The 13,984-nt window shown below is 57.2% G+C and overlaps 1 protein-coding gene across 1 annotated transcript in view; it reads left to right on the top strand.

Annotated features, from left to right (window-relative positions):
- Positions 1-608: 608 nt before the first annotated feature.
- The window catches only part of PLXND1 (plexin D1), a 51,089-nt gene continuing 37,713 nt past the window's right edge, over positions 609-13,984 (top strand). The window contains exon 1 of the mRNA XM_011950690.1: positions 609-744. The gene's annotated coding sequence lies outside the window, so the exon portion shown is untranslated. The remainder of the gene's footprint in view (positions 745-13,984) is intronic.

Genomic DNA, 13,984 nt, shown 5'->3' on the forward strand with positions numbered 1-13,984 from the left:
TCCACCGTGGGGTTGGTGCTGCCTCCCGCCGCGGGCGCGGGGGGCAGCCGCCTGCTGGTGGGCGCCACGTACACCGGTTACGGCAGCTCCTTCTTCCCGCGCAACCGCAGCCTGGAGGACCACCGGTTCGAGAACACCCCCGAGATCGCCATCCGTTCCCTAGACGCGCGCGGCGACCTGGCCAAGCTCTTCACCTTCGACCTCAACCCCTCCGACGACAACATCCTCAAGATCAAGCAGGGCGCCAAGGAGCAGCACAAGCTGGGCTTCGTGAGCGCCTTCCTGCACCCGCCCGACCCGCCGCCGGGCGCACAGCCCTACGCGTACCTGGCGCTCAACAGCGAGGCGCGCGCGGGCGACAAGGAGAGCCAGGCGCGGAGCCTGCTGGCGCGTATCTGCCTGCCCCACGGCGCCGGCAGCGACGCCAAGAAGCTCACCGAGTCCTACATCCAGCTGGGCTTGCAGTGCGCGGGAGGCGCGGGCCGCGGCGACCTCTACAGCCGCCTGGTGTCGGTCTTTCCAGCCCGGGAGCGGCTCTTTGCTGTCTTCGAACGGCCCCAGGGATCCCCCGCGGCCCGCGCGGCTCCCTCCGCACTCTGCGCCTTCCGCTTTGCCGACGTGCGAGCTGCCATCCGCGCTGCGCGCACCGCCTGCTTCGTGGAACCGGCGCCCGACGTGGTGGCGGTGCTCGACAGCGTGGTGCAGGGCACCGGGCCGGCCTGCGAGCGCAAGCGCAACATCCAGGTACACCCGGGCGGCGGCGGCGGGGGCGGCGGCGGGAACCGAGTGAGTCGTGAGCTGAGCGGGTCACAGGTGGGAGCGTGCAGAGACCCAGATGTACGGGGAACCCAGGTGTGCACGCAAGAATACAGGTGTCCCCAGAGGGGTACTGCCGGCGCCTGTATGGCCCAGGTGGGCAAGTGCAGGGACTCAAGTGAGTGCTGGCTCACGGGCGCGCATACCTAGGCGTACTGGGAGGGGTCCAAGTTGCCACAGGTACCCAGGTGCACATAAAGCTCAGGTGTGCACGTGGGGGTCACAGGTGCATACTGAGGGCGCAGTAGTTGACTGCATACATGACCAAATGTGTGTTCTGGGGCCACAGTGTGAGCCTGTCAGAGCTACCATTGCATGTTGGTGATGCCTGCATGGGTGTGGCAGGTGTGCAAGGAGGCACACAGGTGTGCACCAGGGCCCTGCAGATGTCTGCATGTACTTGTGTGCCAGCAAGCTGGGGCCTGAAGACGCATAGGGCAGATAGGTGTACGGCAAAGACACTGGTACAACAGGACAGAGCTAGGTGTGCAGTGGGATGTGCGTGGCAGGGGACGCAGGTATTTGGGCTTGAGTCGGTACTCTGAGAAGGCCGCATGGTTGTGTGCACAAACAGGTGTGTGCCTGAGGCCAACTTTTATTCACCTATTCTGTAACTATTTCCTGAGCACCTAGTATGTACCAGGTGTGGGAGTCTGGGGTAAACAAAAGCACTTGTGGAGTGCCAGCCGGGGCATCACATGTCACAATTCCCAGTTCTCAGAACAACCCTCTCAGGTAGCCTCTATTCTCATCACATTTTACAGATGAAGAAACAGGTGCAGAGAGATTAAGTAACTTGCTGAGGATCACACAGTTGGGCACTAGCAGAGGTGGATTTGAACCCAGCCTGTCTGGCCTCAGCACCTGTGTTTTAAATGTCCAGCCTTTGCTGCCGTCTGGACTTGGATCTCAGAGTGTGTGTGTTTTGGGGGAGTCCCAGGCAGCTGGGGTGGGCAGATGCCAGGGCCAGGAGAATGGAGGGATGTGAACAGGGGTGTTTTGGGGGCACAAGAGGGCCGTGGGGCTCAGTGGGGAATGAGGAGGAGTCTAGGCGGGTATGGGGCCCAGGTGTCTGAGGCTGGGTTGGACAGTAGCAAGGGGGGCCAGGTTCAGGGGATCAGCATGTGTGTTGACATGACAAGGGTGTGGGAGGGGACTTGGTGTGGTTCCCCTAAAGGAAGTTCATGGCAAGGGATTGCTCCTCACACTGGCTGTGGGAGCCGGGTCAGTTGATCCCCATGGTTCACCTTGAGGAATGAGGCTCCAGAATGACACTGGGGACTTTCCCACACCCTCCACCCATCTGAGTCTGGGGAGCCCGCTTCAGCTCCACTGCCTGCCATTCCCTTAGGAAGCTGCATCTCCATCAGCAAAATTCAGAACTCAGCCTTCTCGTGATGATCCCGAGCCTTTCTTAGGGCCCCACCCTGTCCCTTCTCTGTGGCTGTGACAAGAATTTCATGAGATCAACCATTCTCCTGTGGGCGAGCCCAACACTGGGCCTTTGAGAAAATGCAGATTCCTTCTCTCGAGGTCGAGGTCGGGCTCCCATGGCTGCCCACCATCTGGCTGGCTACCCTGAAAGTAAAGGTCACAGTGGGTGAGCAGGGCAGACAGTCCAGGGGTGGCAGGGCTGCTTGCCCAGTGCCATGGTTGGTTCATCCACCATCTCCACCCCAGAGCTTCATCTCCCAAGCAACTGTGTTTGGCACTGGGGGTCTCAGTGGGGAGTCGCTGCACGGAGAGAAGTGTCCTGTGGGCTGAGGGCCTTCCTCCGGTAGTTTCAGGCCCTGTGTCCGGGCCCTTTGGTGTGAGCTGATCTGTGGGATTCCTCAGGCCAGCCCAGGGTTCCCTCCCCCTCTGGCAAGAACTGTTCTGGTTCCCACGGTCTGGTCCCTCGGTGCAGTGACTCACCCAGCTGAGGGGGGCTGGGGCTTCTCTACCTAAGGGGACAGGGCCTCTCCAGGGACACAGCCCCAGGACAGAGTGGCCAAGGGCCTCTTCCCCACCCCAAGGCCACAGATTCCGGCTGCGGCCTTCCTTGGTCACCCTCCCTGTGTTTTCCACACTCTTCTCCTCTTCCCCATGCCCGCTGTAGGCACGGGCCAGTGCCACTTGGTGGTATCTCCCAGAGGTGCTCAAGGTCCCCGTTCTGGGCCTCTACCATGGGCAGGGGCGGGGGAGGGATGATTATTCTTGCTCCAGGCTGTTGCCAGCTACGCAGGGACAGATTCAGAACCTAGACTTTGCATCAGGCTGCTTGGGTTCAAGTCCCACTTTGTCACTTCCCAGCTGTGTGACCTTGGCCAAGGAACTTAAACTCTCTGGGCCTCAGTTTCTTCATCTGTGAAGTGGGGACAGTAAAAGCAATCCTTACCCCAAAGCGTTGTTTTAAGGACTAAATGAATTGATAAATGCAGCCGAGTGTACCCAGTACACAGCAAGCACCAAGAAGATGGCAGCTCTTCTTTTTATTACTCTGGGGGACATTATTAGCACAGTCTCTGCTTGGTCCTGGAGAGCAGTCACCTAATCTGGCTTGTTCTGCAGCCATAAAGACCCCACCATCTCCTACTTCTAGCCCCAGATGTCATCTCCATAGACATTTACTAACTCTATTGTGAGCCCAGCCCCATGCTGTGCTCTGGGGAACCAATGGCAACTAACTTTGTTTCTACTCTTATGGGCTGGGCAAGTGAGCCGAGGACAGATGTGTGACCAGGCACTTATACACAGGGCAGTGTGTGCTGCAAAGGGAGAATGAGGGTGGAGGGAGCACAGCAGAGGGGGCAGAGGAGCGGGAGGCAGCTAGGTGAGGCCAGAGAAGACGAAAGGGGTCCAGGCTAAGGGAGCAGCCTGTGCGAAGGCCTAAAGGTAGGACAGGCAAGCGGGCTCGAGGGGGTCTGCGTGGCCAGGTGAGTCGAGTGGGAAGCACGTGACACAAAGGCCAGGGAGGCCCGGGGAGACCGTCCTGGGGAGCCTGGACTTTATCCTGGAGCCCTGGGAGCCATGAAGGGTTTTAACCAGAGGAGTGGAGTGGTCTCAGCGGGCACCTGAGTCTCCCCGCTGCAGAAGAGGAATGCTCATGAATACCTGCCTCTTAGGGCTATTGGGGGTATTAAATGAGATCATTTATGTACCTGGCACCTGTTTGCAATGACTGCAATTCTTCTAAATATTATTTTAGAAAGCCCCTAGGTAGCTAGTGAGAAGGAGCAATGGAGGAGGGAGAGTGGTTGGGAGGCTGAAGCTGCCTCCCGGGAATGGATTCCTTCACTCAGTCACAAATATACCTTGAGCACTTACTGTGTGCCAGGCTCTGTGGTGGGTGCCAGATGGCAGTGGGGAGATGGGGCCGGCCTTGTTCTCTGGAGACACGGCTGGCTTGGCCTGCAGCAATGCTGAGGGCTTGGAGGGTGGCAGGTGAGCTCTGGACAGATTTGGGGGCTGGGATGCAGCCCCAGTGGTGGGGAGTGATGGGATGGAGGAGCAGAAAGTTGCCCAAAGTCAGGCTCAGCAACAGGATAAATGTTGGATAAATGTTGGTGCCCATGGGATGGGGCATGTGATGTGGTACCTCTGGGGAAGAGGAGTTTAGTCTGGGGAGCACCAGGGGCCTAGAATCCTTTTTTCTCCTGGTCCCATCTGGCCAGATTTCTCTGGCACTGGCACTAGGTGGCTTGGGTGGGCTGCCCACAACTCCAGAGCCTGGGTCAGGATGGCCTCCCACAGTCTGGGTTCCCAGCTGGCAGGACTTGCCCTCTGCCCTTCGCCTTCTGCCTGAGAACCCAAAGGGAGAAGCCGCTGAAGTGTGCAGCCAGAGGTAGAGAACCTCGGTCCCTGCAGCCCTCAGAAGTCCCCAACTTTGTCCCTGATTGTTTTCAACGTATTTGGGGCAGTTAAGATATTTTGAGAGAAAGGGAGTGAAGAAATTCGCCTCCAGTTTGTGGAGCTTGGATCCCTTTCCTCAAATCACAGCCTCTTTGGAGTGCAAGCCAGTTGGGAAGTTGTTCATTGCCACTGGTGGGGGAAACTGAGGCACAGGGTCACCCAGCAAGGTGGGGCAGGCTGAGTCTACCTTCCTTTCCCAAGTCTTTCTCCCCAACCTATGAATGACCATAATATTTGTATTTTTAAAACAAAAGGAATACAGGCAAATGTCAGTGCAGCATTTTCAAGGTGTCTTTTTATAGTAAAGGTGGAAAAAAAACATCAGGCAGTTTTAAACTGGCATGCGGTGGGTGGGTGCACGTCGTCAAGAAGGCATTTTTTTGTACCAATTTAGGGGCTGAGATGCCAGGTGGGGGCGGAGGGAGAGAGAGCTTCCAAGATGGGCTTTACATTTGGGCTGGGGGCTGGGAGTGAGCTCCCAGTGACCAAGGGTGCAAGCAGAGACACTTGTCAGGATTTAGGAGAGGGAGTTCTAGGAGGGTTGGCTGAGATGACTGGCCTGGAGAGACAGTTAGGGCTTGGACCAGGAGACATCCCTCCCAGCCCTGAGAATATCTCGACCCCCAGTATGTACGTGGGCATACAGCCTATAAGCTGTGTGTCCCAGGGCCAGTCATTTACCCTCTGTGGGCCTCATTCTTTCTCATTATAAAACAGGACTGATGCCTCCCTCCTAGCATGTGGGTAGATTAAAATCTCAGGGGTGTCTCTCTCAGCCTACTCTGGCTTAGGAGCTGCCCATAATAAAAAATAAATACATAAAATAAAATCTCACATGCAGTGCCCAGGAAATGGCAGGCACAGGTATTAGTATCAAGAGGGAGAAAAGACACCAGAAAAAATTGGCCTCAGTGGACAGGGGGTGCTCAGAGGAGGGAGGGTCAGGGCCTTGGAGGAGATGAGATCAAATAGGGCCTGAAGGCAGGCATGGGTGAGTGAGACACTGGGGCGCAGCGAGGGTGTGTCGGGTGCTGTCCCAGCCCCAGCACCGAGGCTGAGATGGAGAGAGTGGGCTCTAGTGCCCGGGCTGAGGAGTCCAGTGCAGCACTGTGTTGAGGGCAAGAGGCCTGTGGGCTCCCTGGAGTGAATAAAAACCGCCGCCGAGCTCACAATCTGCAGGGCTTTTACAAGCACTGGCTGCCCCTCCCCCGGTCAGGCAGACAGTGCATCATCATCATCCCCAGATTACAGAAGGGGAAACTGAGGCCCAGAGAGAGGAAGTGACTTGCCCTGGCTCACACAGCTGGGGAGTGGGGGTCTGGATCCGCAGATAGAAGTCCGCTTCCGGGTGGCTGGTGAGCTGTGAGCTCTCTGTGGCGGGGAATTCTGCAGTTTCCCCCTCCGGCTGAGCCATAGAGATTCAGGCAGGGCCCATTGTGACAGCAGTGACTCAGGCTGGCTGGGGCATCTGCCGAGGCCAGGCCACACACTGGGGGTGGGGGCTGACCCAGCCTCCTGAGGAAGTCGGGGGAGGCAGGGAACATCTAGTTGCATTTGTCTGAAAATGCGATCATTGGCTTCTGGAAGGAGGAGTGAGCCCCTGGCCCTTTGGGTGTGCAAATGAGAGATGTGGGTTCAATGGTCAGGGTGAGTGATGGTCCACCCAGGAGGGTGAGTGGAGGATCTGTCAGCGCCCTGGATATGCCCCCAGTGAGGCCTTCCACAGCCAGGCAGGCGCACAGTGCTAGGTGAGTGCAGGACCCTGGGGCCAACTTCCCAGATTGAAATCCTGTCTCTGCCCCTTCCTGGCTGTGGAAAGTCCTATCCCTTCTCGGAGCCTCCATTTCCCCATCTGTAAAGTGGGCTCGGCACAGGGAAGACTGGGGTGGCCTGGCGGCATTCATCAAGGGCCGTGCTGCATCAGGCCCTGCAGAAACGCCCTCCGCAAAGTCCGCTTCACCCGCCTGTGACTCCCGGGCTCCATGGAGATTAAGGAAACCAGCTGGGTTCCATGTCCTGGTTGCTGCCATGAACAAAGACACGTGGCGTGTACTGGGACAGGAGCAGGAGAGCAGGAGCCCCGGGAGAGAGTGGTCCCTTCCCCTTCCTGGGCCTCCATTCTTCGACCCTGGAGTTGGGCCATAAAGTGGCAAGGAAGCCTTCCCTCTGACATCAGAGCTGCCCCATCATGTCATAGCTACTGTGGTTGTTGCTTGAGAACTTTCTCTGTGTTGGCCCTTTGCAGAGCACTTTACATATCTTTTAATCCCCCCGAAGTTGAATGAAATGAGTGTTATCCCCAGTCTACGGAAGAGGAAGCAGAGGCCAGAAGGGTTAAGCATCTTGCCTGAGGTCGCACTGTGGTGTGTGACTGTGATTCCTCCAAAAACTTTGACTGAAGAGGTGTGAACCAGAGGGTGTTGGAAGGGGTGAATGGACCCATTTTAAAGATGAGGAAACTGAGACCCAGGGAACTTCTGCCCCCGCCGAGGCCCCTGTGAGAAGTAGTGAGGGCCTTTCAGGGTGGCCTGCAGAGCTGCCCAGCCCCAGCACCCATCATGGTCCCGGGCTGGGGTTGCGATGACCCCCTGGTGTGGACTCCTGCTACTGGGCCTGTAGCTATAGCCACCTTCACACACCAGAGGCCAGCACCTCCTTGGTAATATCGCATGCCCGTCCAGGCCCTCTAGAGTGTGTGAGTACGGGAGGAGGCTCAGCTTGTTATAGGACAGCCCCCAAGAGGGACAAATCGGACACTCTCCAGGAGCCCCAAGAATGGTGAGGGAGGAGGACATGACAACAGACAGGTGCGGCACGCTGACTAGCTCATCAGAGGAGTGCGGGAGGGCTTCCCGGAGGAGGGGAGGTTGGAGAAGCACTTGACAGATGGGGCTGGGGAAGGCATTCCAGGCAGAGGATATGGTGGGGTCAAAGACTCAGAGATGTTGGCATGTGGCTTGGGTACCAGGCCGAGGGGAAGCTGAGAGTGTGCTGGGCCTTGCCTGCAGGCTGAGGACTTGGATGCTGTCCTGTGGGCTGTGGGGAGCCAGCAGGGCTTTGGGGAAAGGAGAGACATGGCCGATCTGGTTCCGGAAGGGACCCTGTGGCTGCTGGTCTGTATTGGCCCTGCCAGGTACTGGCAGGATCCACAGGCAGAGGCGCTCACCCGGAGTCCCCACTGTGTCTGGACCAGGTGACTCCCGAGGGCCTCTCCAGCTCTGACAGCCATGTGTGGATTGCCATGGAAACCAGCCGGTTCCCGAGTGGGGACAGGCCCAGAAAGTCTCTGAGTGCCAGCCACGTGGACTTGGATCCTCACTGCCCGCCGAGTGCAGCCGTTTTATTCTTTCCAAAGGCCATGTTTGAGCCAGGACCGAACCAAACAGGCTGCCCAGACAGGCGTCCAGTGGCAGGGGCCCTGCTCCGCCCTGCTCAGCTGATACTCGATGCAGTCAAGATCTGGGGGCCAGCGCCAGCAGGGGCCCTCCCCGCCCAGTCCACCGTCCTTTACCCTGAAACTTGATAAATCATGCACTGGAGCGGGAGGGAAACTGGCAGCTCCATTACGAGGCCCGGCAAGGCCCCAGTGGGGCGTTAATCATGTAGCACTTTATGCTCTGATCGGTAAATAATGGGGGCGGGGGGAGTGGGCGCCGGCAGAGGCCTTGGAGTGGAGGCCAGGCCCAGGAAAGTGGCCAAACCCCCTTGCCTGTGCCCTTCTCCAGCCTCTGCCCACTATCTGTGAGGTGACTGAGCTCTCTAGAAGTGGCCATCACCTTGATGGGCCTCAGTTTCCCCAGCTCAAAACCCAGGGTTTTTCCAGCTCCAAGCAGCTGATTTCCTCCCAGCAGCCATTGGTGACTCCCGGCAGAGCGGCGGGTGGGGAGGCTGTGGTTAAGGGCAGGGATATGGAGCCTGCCGGCCTGCACGGGAGGCTTGGATCTAGCCGTTCCGGCTGTGTGCCCCTGGGCAAATCACTTCAACTCTCGTGCCTCAGTTTCCTTTACTGTAAAGCAGCATCAACTCTTTCAGGGTGTGATGAGGGTTGAATGAGATAATACAGAAAGAGGGCTCAGCACAAAGCAGACTGCACACAGCTGCTTGCTACTGTCACTCTACTGTTACTGTGATAAAGCTGTCCCTCCCCATCCTGGGGCTGGGCCTCTGAGCTGGGATGTGGGCAGCTGGAGAGAGGGCCCCGTTGTCACCTCTGTGTCCCCAGCACATGGAATCCAGCCCGGAGATGTTTGCGCAAGGCTCCAAGCAGCTCTGCCTTCTTGGCTGTGTCCACAGCGGTCGTGCGATGACTCTGGGACCAGCGGTAGAGTCCTGCTGCAGAGCACAGCCTGCGGCCAGGCATACAAGCTGGACCCGCAGGAGACCAGGGGCTGGGGAGGAGGGTGTGAGATCGAACCTCCAAGACCTCCCAACCCAGGAGAGAACTGCCAGTGTTCCCTGGAGAGGCAACTATTTCTCGGCTCTTGGACTGGAGTCCCTTCAGAGGAGGAAGCTGGGAGGGAAGCTGTTCCAGGGTTTGGCCATCCCACACTGTGCTCCTCTGGGACTCAGGGGGCGGGGAGCTGGAAATGGGGCCAGGCTGGGCCGGAATGAGAAACAGCTTCAAGAAGGGGGAGCTGGGTGTCTGGGGGCTGTGTCCAGCTAACTAAACAATGGCTGCTTGAGTCAGCGACTGTGGCGGTGGTTCCCAGGCGCCAGGGCAGAGCAGGCCGAGGCCAGAGCTCCCACTACTGCGTCCTTGGTAAGGGCGGTGTGGCCAATCTAGCCTCGGATGCTTTGACTTCAGGAAGCAGTGGAGTGGCTTGTCCCTGTCCTCGGGAGCTCCCAAGCCTCTGCTCTGTGGCCTGCGTAGATAATTGGGAACATTTATTGAGCACCTACAGTGCTTAGCATCGAAGGCCCCTATGAGCTCAGTCCTTCCTTAAGCCGCAGGTGGTGGGTGCTGTTGCTGTCTCATTTTACAGATGGAGGCTGAGGTTCAGAGAGGATGGTGCGTCCCACAGTGAGGTCAGAGCTGTGAGACTTAGCAGTCAGGAGCCTCAGTTTTCTCATCTGTAAAATGGGTACACAGCAAGATGTGTGTGTGTGTGTGTGTGTGTGTGTGTGTGTGTGTGTGTGCGTGCGTGCGCGCGCGCGCTATAAGGTACCCCCAGTAGCTGTAGTGTCTGTCACACAGTAGGTCCTTAATCCAGCCAGTCCTGTGACCTAAGCCTAGGGCTTGTCCTTCCAGGCTTGTCGTTTTCTCATCTGTAAAATGGGTACACAGCAAGATGTGTGTGTGTGTGTGTGTGTGTGTGTGTGTGTGTGCGTGCGTGCGTGCGCGCGCTATAAGGTACCCCCAGTAGCTGTAGTGTCTGTCACACAGTAGGTCCTTAATCCAGCCAGTCCTGTGACCTAAGCCTAGGGCTTGTCCTTCCAGGCTTGTCGTTCCGCCTGTTTGGGGCGGGTGGGCAGATCATGCCCAGGTTGTGTGGTGGTCCTCAGGGCAGCCTGACTGGCTGGCTCCATCCCTTCCAGATGGTGTCCAGCTGGCCTGGATGACCTCAGAGCCCTGGAGCTGGGTGACCCATCTCCTCCAGAGGGGTCAGGGAAACCAAGGCAGGCCTCCCTGAAGGGTCTACCAGAGCTGCTGTGTCCTTTGCCGTTTGTCTGAAGTCTCTGCTCCTCTCTGTGCCTTGATTTCCCTGACGTGCTCCTCCAGGCTGCTTTTCCTCTGTGGCTAAGGCCAGACTTCCTGACCAGGTGCTAGGCCTGGTTGGCCATCTTCTCCCCACGGCCCCTCCAGGAAGCCTCTTGGTCACCCCTGAAGGCGCTGGTATTTCCTTTCTCAGCAGCAGGTGGTTTCCTCCCTGGCATGGGGGCTGCTGCCAGAGGCCACCCAGGACCGAGTCCATCCTGCCCCCTCCCAGGGCTGGCACACAGTGGGCCCGTGGCTCATTCCTTGCCTCAGTTTACTCTCAGCGGAGGTATCGGCTTGCACAGTGTTCTGAGAGGCAGCGCATGCTGAAGTGGAAAGAGCTGGGGTCTGGGAGTCACAGGTGTGGCTTCATACTCTGGCCTGGCTGTGTGCGGCTGGGCTGCTGGACTGAGACTGGACACAGTCCATGGGCCACCACTGAGCCTGTGCCACATGGGCTCCACTCAGGGGAGCCCAGGAGGACTGGCCCTATCTGGGCTGTCCAAGCTGAGGGAGGAGTTGGCGGGGATGGGAGCTGAGAGAGGCCACAGAGGTCAGGGCCAGATTGAGTGGGGCTTCAGGGGCCCAGGAGCAAAGTTTGGATTTGCGTTGACAGCACTAGGGAACCATGAAAAGCTGTTGTGCTGCACAGGAGATGTGACCTGCTTTGTGGGGTTTTTTTTTTTTTACAAAATAAACTTTTTACTTTGGAATAATTTTAGATTTTCAGGAAAGTTACAAAGATAGTACAGACAGTTCCTGTATACCCATCCCCTAGTTTCTCCCATTGCTAACATCTTACCATTACCGTGGTGCATTTGTCAAAACTAAGAAGCCAACATTTGTTCTTTACTCCCAACTACACTCCAGACTGCACTCCGCGAACGTCTGCTTTCTTTTCCAGGAGCCCACGTTGCATCAAGCGCTTTGCAATTTTAAAAGCTCTTTTTGGCTGCGGTGAAGGATGAATGGGAAGGAGCTCAGCTTTGGGAGGAGTAGTTGGGGGGTCCAGACAGCCCAGTCCCCGGCCAGGATATATTGAGCTGCGATCACCTTGCAGCCTTTTTATTTTTATATTTTCGAGACAGGGTCTCTGTCACCCAGACTGGAGTGCAGTGGTGAAATTATAGCTCATTGCAGCCTTGACCTCCAGGCTTCAGGCGATCCTTCCACCTCCGCCTCCCAAATAGCTGGGATCACAGGCATGAGCCATTGCGCGCCTGGCCCACCCTGCAATCTTAATACCCCAAAGTGATCGTGTGCTTTCAGCTCTGCGGCTAATTTCAGCTCTGCAGCAAGGAAATCTGACTTTCCCAGGATCATAAACAATCAAACACTTCAGGCAGGAAGGTGCCCTCACTTCTCAAGCGCAAAGCCTCCACAGCCGGTGTAGTAGCCATGTAGTCTGTACCTGGGACGGAACCGCTGGATTTTGCAACCTGCCACAGCACCCACTGTTAATGCCGCATCCTTTTCATAGTGCCACCTGCGGTGGGTCTGCGGCAGGATGTGAGGCCTGAGAAGCCAGGCTCTTGAAACTGTCCTTCCAACTGGCTTCCTGGGGAGAGAAAGTCAACACAATTACAGCTGGTAGTAAAATCAATATGTCAGAGTTTTAATGGGAGAGTGGGCAGAGCAGAGCTTTGGCCCCAGGAGGGAGCCAGCTGGAGGGGGAGGGCGCATCCTGCTCTCAAAACAGGGCCAAGACCAGCAGTGGTTGCTCATCCCATGTGAGAGAGGGATAAAGTGAGGTTTTTACAGGAACTGAGGCTAGCAGCTAGTGTTGCCTGGACCTGAATACCCTCCTCCCTTTGTTGCCACATGCAGAGTAGGCATACGTTTCTCTCAGTTCTCCAGCACCCAGCATGGCTGTGTTGCTCTCAATCACTCCACTTAGACAGAAAGCAGCTGAATACAGTCAGTCACACTTTAGTCAAAATTAGGTTCCTTTCTTTTGTAAACATTCCCTCCAGAGCACAGGCTCCGTGCTGGAGCATGTCATGCATGTGCTACCATGGGAAGTGTGGGAGTGGTGACCAGCACAGCGCCATCACAGGAGTTGGGTGGCTGAGCCACATCTTGAAAACCGGCCGTCTGGGCATGCCTGGAGAGGGAACAGCATGAGTCCAGACACAGGGGGCGCTGAAGTGCCAAGGGGAGTTCGAATGGCTCAGAGGCATGGGACAGGCATTGGCTGCTGAGGGGACATTTACAATGGCCCAAGAGCCCCAGGTGTGAGGTGTGGGCATGTTCCAGGACCTGCGGAGACTGATGTGGTGGGCACAGCGGGTGGGGCAGAGGGAGGAGTGAGACTGGAGGCCTGGGAGCTGGCAGGAGCCGGGGAGCTGGCAGGAGCCGGGGCACAAAGGCCTTGAATGCGAGGCTGGAGAGCTGGGGCTTGATCCCAAGGACAACCGGGAGCCGGTTTGTAGGTGGGGAGGGTCTGACCAGCTTTGTGTGAGAGAAAGATGGCCCTGTGACTTGAAGGGCGCTGCTGGGATAACCGAGCCTTCCCTGCTCTCAGGAGAACTTGAGTTTTGAAAGACTCATGCTCATTAGCCTTAAACGAGGATGGTGCTGGGGTCGGGGGGTATTTTGGGCCTGTGAGGCTAACTGCCCCTGGAGACTGAGTTCAGCTGAGGCCAGCGTGCTCAGGACGTCTGATCCCCGAGTCCCGTGTTCCCCTCCCCCGGCCTGCATCCCCCTCCCCCAGTAGGGGCGGCACTTCCCGCCAGGCTGGGCTTCCGTTTTTGAGCCGGTTTGCCTTGTGATTTCCCCTGGCAGCTGGGGAATCAGCTTCCCCCTTGGAGCACGGATCATTCGGAGCAGCCGACAGCTTACTTCTCCTTTAAAATTTTTTTTTAAAATTTTATTTTAGGATAAGGGAAAAAAAAAAAGCTGGGGGAAAGGCTTTTTAGAAAATTCCTTCGGTGCAGAATTAATGGCTTGTGAAAGTCAGGGGCGGGGCGGGTGGGGGGATCTGGCTCCTAGCGAGCTCCCCTGCCCTGCTCCCCTCCTCCCTGCTGCCCTAGCACATAGATCACCCCAAGCTGGGCGCCTGGTCCGCCTTTTCCCAGGACCACACCCTGGCTGGATGTCAGGGTATGCCCAAAAGTGTCATCTGGGGCCTCCCAGGTGGCCCCTTCCAGAACTTATGTTCCCTTGGTGGCAGGGGGGATTCACAATTTTAATTTTAAACAACTTATTTTTAAATGATGTAAGTAATTCATATTCAGTGAAAAAAGTTACCTAGCCCCTAGGAAAAGCATTCCTTGCAGTGGTGAGGAGCCCACCTCACCTCTTCCCTGCAGCTGCAGGGTTGCTGAGGGGTGGGACCCGGCCTGGTTGGGGCAGCTGGGGAGACCGCTCAGCACCCACCTTCCAGGGCTGTCCCTAACTCGAACCCACACAGGATGGAGTCGGGTAGGTCAGGGCTGGTGCTGAGAGAGAGGAGGAGCCTACGATGCAGCTCTCAGGGGAATGGCTTCCTGGGCAGAGGGAGCGGCCAGGCCAGAGGTCCTGAGGCAGGGACGAGCTTGTGATATTTGAGGCACAGAAATGAGGCCATTGTGGCTGGGGTGA

Source organism: Colobus angolensis, unplaced genomic scaffold (assembly GCF_000951035.1).
Source record: "Colobus angolensis palliatus isolate OR3802 unplaced genomic scaffold, Cang.pa_1.0 Scaffold31, whole genome shotgun sequence".
Taxonomy (NCBI): domain Eukaryota; kingdom Metazoa; phylum Chordata; class Mammalia; order Primates; family Cercopithecidae; genus Colobus; species Colobus angolensis.